The sequence below is a fragment of the Lactuca saligna genome, chromosome 6 (assembly GCF_052625555.1).
Source record: "Lactuca saligna cultivar CGN05327 chromosome 6, ASM5262555v1, whole genome shotgun sequence".
NCBI lineage: Eukaryota > Viridiplantae > Streptophyta > Magnoliopsida > Asterales > Asteraceae > Lactuca > Lactuca saligna.
The window spans coordinates 160718472-160728702 of record NC_136422.1 but is presented as its reverse complement, the minus strand read 5'-3'; positions in this window follow the sequence as shown (position 1 = coordinate 160728702).

The following is a 10231-nucleotide window of genomic DNA, read 5'->3' as shown; positions in this document are numbered from 1 at the left end:
CTCCTCTCTGTCGCTTTCTCTCCTCTCTGTCGCCTCTCGGTTCCTTCTTCCCTCTCTGTTCCTCCCGCCTCTCTACTTCTGTTCGCCTCCCACCTCTCTTCTCTTCTCTCGGTCTCTGCTCTCTCTTCTCTTCTCTCAGTCTCTGCTCTCTCTTCTCTTCTCTCGGTCTCTGTTCTCTCCCCTCCTCTCGGTCTCTGTCTCCTTCTCTCCTCTCTGTCTCTTCGCGCCTCTCTGTTCTCTCTTCCCCTCTCGGTTTCTGCTCTCTCTCTTCTCCCCTCCCAGTTTCTGCCCTCTCTCCTCTCGGTTCTAGCATCAGAAGGCCGAACCTCGGCCAGAATTCGGAATATTGTCACTTTTAGCCCCTTTTTGATATTTTTACATTTTAAGCCCGTTTTTCGTGATTTTAAAGCGGGATTTTCTCCAGAAATTATATTTTAACATAATAACCCCTAAATATTCATAATTTAAACATATTTTGATGAAAATCATTATCTAAATAATAAAGATCTAATGGGGGATTTATTTAAGGTGGAGTGTTGACCTTGCCTTAACTTATGTCACAAGCAACCATCCCACACCCACTCTATGACCAGCCACACCTCCCCACCTTACCTAGGTCACTTCAATGTCCCTTACACTCAATTTCTACTCATTCCCACGTTTTAGAGCTGGAACAAAACACCTCTCTCCTCATTTCTCTCATTTGCTCTCATTTCACTAAGTATCAAACGCCACTTTTCTCTCAAACTTTTTCTACACTAATTTCGAGATTCAAGGCTGATTTTCAAGTGTTCTTCCACTCTTAGTAAGTATAATTCATCCTCCTTATGATTATTTTATTTCATTCTACTCAAATCATTGATTGCTTACACAAACTCCATAACTATGATGTTAGATTCTTGAAAATCTTCAAGGCATCTCCAAGTGTTCTTGAGTTAAACACTTCCATTCTTCAACAATCATCTACTGAAATCACTTAAGGTGAGTTCATACCCCTACATTTTCATGTTTTTTCAAGTTTTTAAGGGGGGAATACAAGTTAAAACACCAAGAACATAACTAAAATTTTCTAACAGCCTTCATCAGAAAAGTTCAACTCCATTCACGGACTGTTTTGGGCATCTTAAACATTTTTGTTTTCAAAACTGTACAAGGTGCAAATAGTTCAAGTTCTTAGATTTAAAATGACTACTTGCACATCTCCATACGATTTTTGTACAATTTATGGTGATTTTTACAAAACTGCCTATCATTTCAAACAACAATCCGGACCAGTCTGTGATTATGGACTTTTTCACCCAAATTGGAGGTCATTAAAAATCTTGATAAAAATTATGAGTAAACAAGACACATTTTTTGAACTCTCGGAATTTACGGATCTAGTTTTGGACTTCGTATGATTTTTATATGATTTTTCAAAAACAGTGCAGAATGGATAAAGTTAGCCAACAACATGTAAATATCATAACACTTTGTATTATGTTGAGCAAAGTGTATAATCATAAGTTCTAATTATTGAATGTGTTTCTTTGTTAGTTTATCATCATGAACTGAAACTAAGTCATTCATAATAAATATTATTCATTCATTTTAGAACACGTATATTAAACTATAAAAAGTATAGTTTAATAAATTCATAACACTAATACATTTCCATAAAAGAGTTCTTACATATTACAAACGTTTTAGATAAACTATAATAGGTATAGTTTATGATATATTGCAGAACACACTCGTACTAAAAGAGTACATTCATACAGAAAAGGTTTACACTCACACATTATACGTAAACTTGTTACCCTAAATTGTGAGACATTCTCTCTTTCCGTACATCCGAGTGCGGAATATAATTCCTGGTAGTTATAATCAGAGTCTCCTGGAGGGGGAACATGATACTTGTATATAGATCTATATTGGGTTTGACACCCCACACCTTGCTGCTAGCTACAGTGGGACCTGCAGGTCTACGGGTGACAAATGTCATTTCATTTTCGCGACGCCTGAGAAACGTCGTGGCAGGTTCACATAGTCATAGTATGATTATAGCGACTCACATAGGGAGATAAAACTTCATAAAGTTTACGGGATTTCATAAAACCTAAGTAGGTTTTAGGTTGATTTAAATTCATTTTTTATATCAATTCAAACTCATGACATTTCTACTAAGTAGGAATGATTTCTTATACATTTTGGTCTTTGGTCATAAGGCTACATTATACGGATTTTAAGGAAAATATTGGATTTTTCTAAAACAAACGGGACATTTACATGAGAAAGACTTCTATTAAGTTTTATAGCAAAAACTTATGAACTCACCAACCTTTGTGTTGACACTTTTCAAACAACTTGTATTCTCAGGAAATCACTAAACAGGTAATCAAGTGCTTTTGAGGATGGGACGTTAAGGCGTCAAAATTTTCATATTTTGTGAACATATTGTAATTGATTTTGAAACATGTAATTCATACAAGTGATGTAACTTTTTCAATTATATATATGTTGGTTGTGTTTGCTTAAATTACTATTGAAATTGTGGTTATGATACTATACATGAAGTCCTCCACCCCCGGACGTTTTCGCCATCCTTGGTTTGGGGGTGTGACAACTTATAAGTTCACTTATTTTCAATTGCTATATGCTTATCTTTATATACTCAGACTTTTTTTACAATCATTTTTTTCATTTCATAATTTGTTTTCCATTAAAAATATGTAAAAATTTGTTTTGTAATAATTGTTTTTTCATGGTATTGACTGATCAAACAATTTATGATTGTTGATTTTATTCTACTCCTTAATGATCAATTTTGTTGTAGCTATAATCAAACATATTATTTAAGACCTAGCAATATGATAATCACAAGTAAAACTAGCTTGATACGTTATCCAAAAGCCATAAATTGAAGTAATAATAATCAAACACACACTTTCAAATCCCATATCCAAACACCCTTTCATGTTGCTAAAATTATTGTTGATACTTATGTTTTAACTCAAATTGAGGAAAGTGATATTTGAGCTGTTTTTTACTTCCTACTAAAACTAATTTTTAGCTCAATTAACAGATTTAGATGTGCCCAACATGATGTAGGAAGAAAGTGCAACATTAGTGTAACATCCCAAAATTCAAGGCCGAAAATTTCATTTTTAAGTAGGTTATTAGATAAAACCCAAGTGTTAATAATCCAAAATATAACATTATGAAATCATATCAGAGTATCATCCCAAGGATCTTGTGTGCGTAAAACATAGTGTGATGCGTTGCGACCAAGCCAACTCCTTTCCTTTGAAACAAAGTACCTGAAACCAAAACTGTAAACCGTAAGCATGAAGCTTAGTGAGTCCTCCCCCCATCATACCACATACCACATAATACCATCAGTATCTTTCAACCGGTAATTGTCATCGGTATCTTTCAACCGGTATCTGCAATCGGTATCTTTCAACCGGTAGCCGAGGACTATTTCACCCCTACCACTATCACATAATAATGTATTCTGATCATACTGATCGCATACTAACATATAAACATACTGATCACATACTAACATCATAACATACTGATAACATACTAACATCATCACATACTGATCACATACTAACATCATAACATACTGATAACATACTAACATCATAACATACTGATCACATACTAACATCATATCATACTAATCACATACTAACATTATATCATAAATAGACAGATAAACATTGCATGGGTTCTGCATACCCCTTCGGTATCTTCCAACCGGTAACTGCCATCAGTATCTTTCAACCGGTATCTGCCATCGGTATCTTTCAACCGGTATCCACCATCGGTATCTTTCAACCTGTAACCGGGGACTATTTCACCCATACCACTATCATATAATATCATGATATAATCATACAGTCAGGTATTTCTGGGGTACTGACCTACCCTTCAATCCTAACAACTGATTCAGGGAAAAACTATTCCCTGCTACTACTACTAACACACATAGCATATCACATAAACATATCTCATAAGCATATCACATAAGCATATCTCATGAGCATATCACATAAACATACCAAGATAATTATCACAAAGACAATTATCTACCAACTACCCCTGTCGGTGGGCCGGCATTGTGGCCTTAGACCCACCCCTACTGGAAGGTAACTCACCTCACTCTGCTGACGTCCCGTAGACTCAATCCCATAGTGCTGAAGTCCCGCAGACTCAATCCCACACTGCTGAAGTCCCGCAGACCCAGCCCCAACTACTGGATGACCGATTCCCGAACTGTAAATACCAAAATAACACCCAATTAATAATTGGGTCACAACACATAACCATAATACATACTTGGATAATTACTACATTACCCCAAGCTTGGCTTATTCAAGTCCAAGGCCCAAACCATAGGCCCAAAGTCTAACTAGGTATTGAGGCCCAACATATGGCCTAATTTTCCAAATTGGGCCAAAGCCTATACATGGTCTTACTCTAAGGCCCAACATCATATAATAATCAAGGTCCAAACTACGGCCCAATTTTCCAAATTGGGCCCAAACCCCTTACACAGGCCTTACCCCAAAGCCCATTTAATAACCCAATCATCAGGCCCAATAATAAACCCAAGTGAAATTAGGGTTTCACATAAAATGACGATTATGGTTAAGTGTTCATACTTAACCCCTTAAGGACTTAATCCATTAAGTCTAATGTTGACTTAGGTTGATTACAAATGATTATTAATTAGTATTCGAAGTTCATTAATTAATCCCGATGCGATCTTGATAAATCCCAAATTAGGGTTTCATGGCATTAGGGTTTTCCAAACCCTTTATTTCATGTGTCCTCTTTGGTTTGTGATGACAATTATGGACGAAATTGCCCCCAAGTTTATGTACCTACCCAATTTATGTTGTAGATGCTTGCTGTTGGGTCAAAATATGGTTTATACTTTGCTTTTCTAGGCAATTATATTTTTCTGTAATAATTTTGGAGTTTACAGTCATGTTTACGGTTGAGTTTACGGCCGTAAACACCTTACGGCCGGCAACCCATTTACGGCCCATGTTATCCAGCCCATGTTATCCAAGTATAAATATAGGTGTTAGGGTGAGGAGTAGAGATTGATGAACACGGAGAGAGTTTACGGCCAGCGAGAGAGAAGAACTATTGTGTGTGTGAATCTCTTGTATCCGGATCATCATTCTATTCATTAATACATTGAGATTCATATTATTATTCTTCTTCTTCTCTTCTATTTGATCTGACATCATCCGTTTGATTGGGATTCCGCACCATCAAACGGATCTGATTGATACACAGACAAATTAGGGACTTACAATTGGTATCAGAGCCAAGTTGTATCAGTCAATTTTGTCAGATTTAGGGCATAATTTGATCTTATTTTCGAAATATTTTTGCGTTTTTTGATAGATCTCTGAAAAATAAGGGGGGTTTGTTCTTCGTGTTTTTCATAAAAAAGGGTTTTTGATCGAGTTTTGGAGCAAAAAGAATGAAAAACGTCGTTTTTTTAAGGGTTTACGGCCAATGAAGGGTTCTCGGCCGTAAACAGCTTGCGGCTAGGGTTCCGGAGTTTGCGGCCCGAGGTTCACGGTCCGAGCTTGTGGTCCAGCAGCCTCGGTCCTCGTCCTCGCTTCCAGGGAGCTTCGCAGTAGCAGCAGCCTTCGCAGTAGCAGCACCCTTCGCATATATAGAAAATTGCAAGCGAAGGTGGAGGTGCAAGGGATCAAACATTGGGCTTCTGCCTACTAGCCCACGCGTCTCACCAAGTCTTCTACACTGCATCTTGGTTTATCACTTCCGATTTTAATTCATAAAGACTCCTTTTCGAAGCAACTTTCGCCAATTTGACCCTTTTAACCCAAAAACTAAATTTCTTTTATTTTTAAATTCCTTTTTCATTCAAAATAAAAAGAAAAAAAAATTAAAAAATAATAAATATATATATATATATTTATTTATTTTTTAAACTTTTGACCTTAAATTTTGACTTTGACTTTCAAGTTTGACATTTGACTTTAAACTTTGACTTTTTCGTTTACTTTTTACACTTTCAAATTTAGCTTTTCGGTTTAAATTTTAAGTTTGACTTTTGAGTTTAATTTTTTAAATTTGACTTTTAAGTTTAATTTTTTAAATTTGACTTTTAAGTTTGAATTTTGAGTTTAACTTTTTAAATTTGACTTTTAATGTCGACTTTGAGGTTTATAATCAAAGGGTTTGACTTTTAAGTTTTATTTTAGCTTCTAGTTGTGCTTTTTAATTGATTTAAAGATCAACGGGGGAAATAAAGACATGAAAGTGAGTCGTCAGGATATGTTAAGACAAAATTTCAACATGTTCGATTATGTCCCTGGAGAAACCCTGGAAGCTCAGTTGCAGCGATTTACTACACTTACTACTGAGATGAATATAGCTGGGATCTTCTTGACCAAGTCTGAGATAAACAAAAAGCTACTGAATTCACTTCCGAAATCGTGGGATATGAACGTGGCTATCATCAAGAAGACAAAAGATCTCAATCATCTTAGTCTTGATGATGTAATTGTAGAACTTGATGCTTTGAAGTGTAGAAAAACAATGAGTTCTGAAAACTTTTCGGTCACTGAAGTTACATGTACTCCAACTTGTGAAGCTACGATTAAATTTCTTCGGGAACAAATTGATTTATTTAAAAGAGAAGTTGAGGACCTGAGATATGAAGGATATCAACTCAGGAAAGGACAGAAACCCCTAAAGGCTGAGTTAGAAGCAAAAACCAAGGACTTTAGGAAACTTCAGGAAGAGTATAGCAACAAGTGTGAAAATTATGATTATGTTAAGAGACAACTTGCTGCTGAAACTGAAGAACTTGACGCTTTAAAAATTAAGTGTGGAAAAACAGATGTCAGTTTCAAAAATTATACTGCGTCAAGTCAGACAGTCGAGTCCTTATATGAAACCCAATTAAAATTCAAAGAAAATCAAAACAAGGGTCTAGGGTATGATAGTGTACCTCCTCCTGATAATCATAACTACAAATCCATCCCTATGACACAGGATGAAACTAACAGGGAGCCACATCTTTGATATGACAAACGAGTTAGATTTGTGTTAGATTTGTGTCAGGAGGAGTTATCAATGTTGAAAATACTAATGTTTCTACTTCATGTGTAGGTAAAGTAGTAGAAGATGAGAACAAGGAGAGTACTACTGAACAAACCAATGGCACCTTGAACTCAGAATCTGTTGCTTTGAATTCTGTTACTCCTAACAAACCTGCCGTTGAGAAATACAGGCCTCCAATTCCAATGCAACAGAGTGCTTGTTGCAAGTGTGCATGTGGGAACAACAAGAAACGTGGCAAGTATACGCCACCAGGGGCAGGAAGAAACAACTTCACAGTGAAGAAAAAGACTTGCTTTCACTGTGGAACACCTGGACACATTGCCAGAAATTGTGCTAATCGCGCATACGTTCCCTACTGCGCACAAGGATGGCAGAACACACCAAGAGGGAGATTTTTCAAAAGAAACCGCTCAAGGTCACGTTCTGATAACGCTGACTGGAATGCCATGAAGGCCAAGAATTCAACTCCTAAGGCCAAGCATCCGAATCCCAAGGGCAAGAAGGAAATGTTAGCCAATAAGCCCAATCCAAGAGATGATCCAGTAAAACAAAGACCGGTTAGGTCAAAGTCATCACAACGGTCGACATCAAGATCAAAAGCAAGTACTGAGGCACCCATCGGATCAAAAAAGAAATGGGTTAAACCCAACTACAAATGGGTTCCAAAGGCTCACTCTCCCAAATCTTTTAACGATTCAAATATTTCTAAATCTTCTGTTTGTGATAAGCAGGATATGTTATGGGAGAGAGTACCCTGCATTGATGACAAAGGTCGATCCAGTTTCAAAATGGACTGGGTTCCAAAGACCAACTAATCCCGCTCTGTGTTGGAGCAACTATGGAGGCATATCATCAAACTTTGGTTTGTTGGTAGTGGCTGCTCCTGGCATATGATTAGGGATATGTCTCAACTGTACAACATTCAGAACATTATTTGAGAGTATGTGTCCTTTGCAGGAAAGGAAGAAAGGAAGAGATCACAAATGGGGTTAGTGCTTAATGATATGAAGAATTTTCAGATCTGTTCTGAGATTATGCTTGCTATTCTCAGACCTTCTGAATGCAGATTCAATTAGTGAATTACGGTTTGCGTTTTCTTCTCTATACTCTTGAATTTTTCTTAAGCTGATTTGCTTTAAAGACTAATTTTTGTTTTAGGATAGTTTAAATTTGTGCATTTATTTTTGTTTCTCTCCTATGCACAAATTTAGGGGGAGAAATAAAAACAAAACAAAAATTAGAAAATTTTAATTTAAAAAAAATCCAAAAACATTATAAAATCAGAAAATAAAAAATATGGTGTTAATGGAATGTGCTTGAGGGGGATGTTTTGGGAGATAAAATTAACAAGTGATAACGGGCAATCTGAATCGGCGTAACGTACCTAAGTTGAATTGTTTACGCTCTATACTCGATGTGCTGGCGGGCACAGAAGACTTTAAATGGACTTGACTAGGAAAATTTGATCCTAATGAACTTTAAGGACATGACAAACCTTGACCTAGTTAGATCCGTTTAACCTGATGTCACGACGCTCGGATAGGTTGAGCAGGGAGATATACACGAGAATCTACCAGTCACATTAAATAACCCGTATCTAGAACTGTGGATTCACTTTTCCTCGATGTGCGGATTCTGTCCTTAATTCCGGTTGGATGGGGCGACTGGTAAATTCCGATAAATTAGGTCTGTAGAATATGATTTTCTTTCTTTCCGTCTGTTAGCCATATGTTGTCTTCTTTGCGTGACTTCCAATCCGACCTGGTACACAACATATGCAACTCTATTTCTGTGCAAGTTATATATGTGAAATACTTCTTATATGTTAGCCATATGTTGTCTCCTTTGTGTGACTTCTAATCCGACCTGGTACACAACATATGCAACCTTCTTCTTCTCAACCCCTCTGAAGTAATAAGTAATAGAATTCTGAATCTATCCTCTCTCTGAATGATTGTCTGCGCACCTGATGTAAGGAGTAATCTAGAAGTTCTTGATGGCTGTGGCATATCAGGAAGCGGGAAACACGTTCCAGTACACTTAAAATTGAACTCATACAGATTGACTGTAGATCTCGCTGCTCGATTTAGGTGGACAACAATATCCCTGGTTGTAGTCAGTTAAATGGTCATAAGGTAAATGTATTTAAGATTTAGGATAATTCACAATTAGATATATGCCTGAATCATGTCATTGGTAAAATGTCCAAAATTGTCAAAAAAATTTCGTGTTTAAGTGTAACATCCGGAATTTCAGGTATTATATTTATTCATTTTATTCTGAGTTTTGTGGAAGAACTCGGTGAGTTGGTGCGTAGACTCACCGAGTAGAGACGCGATTTCTCATCCGGATTAATGACTGGACTCGATGAGTCGCATTGGTGGACTCGGCGAGTCCGTGCTGTTTAATGAAACCCTAATTTATCGGGTTTGGGGCCTATTTAAAGGGCCTTATGGCCGTCATTTGTGCTCACCAGTCCCCAGAGCGAAACCCTAGTGAGCTTGAGCGTTTGGAGTGAGAGAAGGAGCCATTGTTAACCTTGGTGGTGTTGTCTAGCAAGAGAAAGGAAGCTATAGCCAAGAGGAAGCAAGAGGGTTAACTTCCTGAAGATCTGAGGTCCAGAACATCACGTTTGGGGTACCATTTTCGAACCCCTTTTCTGTTGAGGTGATGTTCATGTTGATTTAGGGCTTATTGAGCCCTTTTGTGGCTAGATCTAGTGCTCCTTTGGTCCCTTAAGCGAGTTAGGTTCTGGATCTTGACCCTTGGAGGTCCAGAGTGTCCCTTTGTCCAAGATTTTTATGAATCCATGGAGGTTTTGGTTTGGGATCTTTGTGCTTGAGGTCAAAACACCATTTATGAGTCATTAGGTGTGATATGAGCGCCAAGACATGAACTTTACGTGATAAATAAGCTTGGAAGGACTGGATCTATGAGTTAGTGGAACAGATCTGACCTCAGAAGGTCGTTTGGGGTTCTGCATGGAATGCACCCGCCGAGTCCATTGGCAGACTCGACGAGTTGGTGCGGGTTGTTCAGGGATTTCGAACCAGGGGTTGAGTAACCGAGTTGGGTGAGTGACTCGGTGAGTCTGAAGGAACTCAGAGGAATCGGGTCCTCGTAG